The following is a 3,625-nucleotide window of genomic DNA, read 5'->3' on the forward strand; positions in this document are numbered from 1 at the left end:
CACAGCGCGCCCCTCTGAACTCTGCGTCCACGCCGGTCCTTCAGCAGGTGAGGTCCTCACACCGAACACGAGGGGAAGGAGGAAGGTCAGCGCAGGCCCTGCCCGCCCCCGGGATGCCGAACCGTCGTGTCGCCATGGAGAAGATGGAAGGAAATGAAAGATGGAAGGAAATGGCGAATGCGCCTGTCACGCCCGCTGCCGCGCCCGGCGATGGCCGAGTTGCCACCGCTGCGCTCCGCGCCCCGCCCCGCACCAGGGAGAGTCCGCGCCCAGCAGGGCAAAGCTTACTGGTCAGGAAGGCGCCGACCGGGAAGACGGGAGACCTAGGGGTTCAAGCCCATCTTAAGAAAGGACCGAGGTCAGACCTCTTTTATGCCAAGGGGCGATGGGAGGGGCAGGTGGTGATTGCCCACTGAGGACATTCCTGCGCCACCAGGAAGGTCATGAAACTTCTTTGTTCTTAGTCTGTGGACTCCAGTTGATGTGAGTCTGTTCGCGAGGTTCCTGCAAACCTTGATGAACAGTCATTATTTTTGCACGTGCTCCCATATGTCCCTGGAGAGGCACCTCCTGGAAAGAGGCTGTCTTTGTAAAGCTCAAGCCAGACCAGAATTTCTCTAATGATCGGCACGTCTACCTGCTGGACAAAGCGGGAGCGATTAGCCTGACGGCCATGGGGACAACGCGGGCTGGGACAAGATGGAGCCGGAGGGGCCGAGCATGTCACTCTGTTACGCAGGTGGCCGTGCTCGAGCCGGGGTGTGTGCCCACAGCAGCATGGCCCCCTGGGCCTGAACACGCGGGGAAGCAGGCTCGCACTGTGGGGCAGGACATCCGGGGTTCCGGGTTGCCGGAGTGTGGTGGGGAAGGAGGGGGGCAGGCCGTGGGGGGCTGTCCCCGGGCAGGGGAGAGCTCAGGCAGTGCCACAGCTCCAGGGCTGAAGGCCGCAGTGTCCACTGCTCTGCACACTGCAGAAGCTGGTCACAAGGCCAGCGTGGGTCACAGCTTCTGTTAGTCCTCTAGGGCTGCTGTAAGAAAGTGCCAGAAATTGGGAGGCTTCCAATAACAGAAATGTACTCTCTCGAAGTTCAGGAAGCCAGAAGTTGGAGGTCACGGTGTCAGTAGGGCTGATCCTTACTTTAACCACCTCTACAAAGTCCCATTTACCACGTAAGCTTCCATGGTCACGGCGTCTAGGGTTGCAGGGATTGAGACGTGGACCTCATTGCGCGACCATTATTCCAAGAATCTTCAGCCTGCTTTTCAGGTCTTTGAGGCAACATTAGCCTCAGTTCCCTCAGGGATAATAATGTGTCTTCGGGTCACGAGGTCAGAGCGTGGTTCCGGGAGGTGCTGCTTGGCCCGTCCTGCCAGTGTCATAGTAAGAAAGACATTTGATCCTAAAACCCCGGAATTTCCTGAGTCAGTGTCTTTTGTTGGTCAGAAGGAGCCCTTTGGGGTCACACTTGACTTTACGCCCTAGACAGCCTCTGAGTGGGGCTGTCTCCAAAAGACCCAGCAAGCGAGGGGCGCCCTTTCAGCCCCCCCCCCGACCTCTAGGGAGTGAACACGCTTGGAGAACAGGATTTGGAGAGCTCCTGGGTTGGCCTCCCCAGGAGGGTGTGCCAGGAGGGTGATGCACCCCAGTTCTGGGGGCATGGAAGCGTCTACACTTCGGACCGCTCGGACCACACCCTGTGACCCCCTCACCTACTGTCCGTCCATGTCCTTCACGATAAGCGCATAAATGCACCTGTGTCTCCAACCTCTGCGGCCAGCTCTAGCAAATCGTCCAACTGGGTGAGGAGTCATGCGAACCCTGATTCGTCACCTCTCGGCCAGAAGCACAGGTGACATCGTGCATTGCAATGGGCGTCTGCGATGGGACAGTCTTGGGGGACTGAGCCCTTCCCCCTTGGGGTCTGACACCATCTCCAAGTAGAGTGTGGAAACTGAGTGCTGTGGGTAGGACACCCCGTGGTGTTCACTTAGAGCACTGCTCGGTGTGGGAGACGCCCCCAGAGTATCGAGTAGTTCTGACCCCGAGGGCCCACATGGAGATGACACCCCTCACCAAGTATGTGTGACTTCAGTGCATTCGGGAACTGGCGAGACAACCTGGAGAGGACCATGGCCACTGTCCCCACTGTGAGCTGGGCTTGGCCCACCTTCCCTCCCCAATCCGCCCCTCTGACATGGTGGCACGTGGAGGCACCAGGGGTGTCAATTCAGAGCAAGCATGTGATACCCCCAGTCTGTGGCCCATCACCAAAGGGAAAAGCGACCGGGGTCCCAGTGCTGATGGGCGTGAGGGCATGGCAGGCCTGGTCTTCGGCAGCTTGGGAAAAGATCGAACCATTCAGGCAGAGCCTGTTGGCATGTTGGGGTGCAGCAGGGCGGGGGTGTCGAGGGAGGGAGGGGACAGGGAGGGCTTGGAGGCCTTGTGGCCATGGTAGGGATATAGATTTTTACGCGGAGTGAGCGAGCACCGCTGGAGGGTTCCGGCCGCTGAGTGACAGCATGGGATTTGGATTCTGCCCCCGCCCCCTGGCTGCTGTGTGGACACACACGGAGCATGGGAGGGAGCCCGCGGATGGCACAGGACAGCCGTGCGCGCGCGCGCCGCTGGGAGAGCTGGGGGCGGGGCGGGTGGGCTGCAGGACCTCGGTCCCCGTGCTTGGGCTGGCGGGCCACGCTGTCTCCTCCAGCCCCTGCAGGACAAATCCAGCGCTTTAACCTTCCCAGTGAGGGTCCGCGGGAAAAGTTTCGTCCGCCTGGGAAACTGCGGCCTGGGACAGGTGGACAGGGCGTCCCAAGTCACCCTCAGGCCACACGGGGCCAGCTCTGCGCTCGTGCTCAGTGGCGACGAGCGCCAGCGCGGAGCCGGGAGTCTGCGCAGAGAGGCCTCTTTTGGGGAGCTGGGCGCTCGCAGCGTCCGCGCGCTCGAGGCCACCGGCTTCGTCCCCACGACTCGCGCGCCACCTGGCGACACCCTGCCGCAATAGCGTCCCGCGCGGAGCTGCCCTTCTCCGGGCCGCGCTCCGGGAGGGGCTTCTGCGCGCGAACCCTCGCGCCCCGGCGCACCCAGCAGAGAGAAGAAGCCGCCCTTTAAATGTCGATGGCGTGGGCGAAACCGGCTCCCGCCCCACGGGGTTGGGGCGCAGGCTCAGGGGGCGGAGACCCGGGGCGCCCCATCTCCATCCGCGCGGGGCGGGAGTGTCAGGGGTGCTGGGAAAGGAGCGCCGTGTCCTCCCGCAGCGAGAAGAGGGTCGCGGTGGGTGTGACCGCACGTGCCAAGATCCCGCAGCCCGCACGCCCAGGCCCGCAGTGACAGGGCTGCAGGAGCCGGAGAGGCGCGGGGTGAATGGGGCGCAACGGGGGGTCCCAGGAGAAGTGGGGAAGCCGGGGGGGGGAATTTCAGCGGCCCCCCCGGCGGGGTTTGCGGGCAGGAAGGGCGCTTCGTGCACCGGGCGAGCTGGGGGCCAAGTAGTCGGCGGGTGTGGAGCGAGGCGGAGCAGTGCGGGGTCTCCGGCTACAGGCAAGGCTGGGCGGCTCCGCTCCCGCCCGGGGTGGGGGCTGTGGGGGAACCTGAGGAGCAGAGAGAGGCCTGGCTGGGGACCGGAGG

Source organism: Pteropus alecto, unplaced genomic scaffold (genome assembly GCF_000325575.1).
Source record: "Pteropus alecto unplaced genomic scaffold, ASM32557v1 scaffold8, whole genome shotgun sequence".
NCBI classification, from domain to species: domain Eukaryota; kingdom Metazoa; phylum Chordata; class Mammalia; order Chiroptera; family Pteropodidae; genus Pteropus; species Pteropus alecto.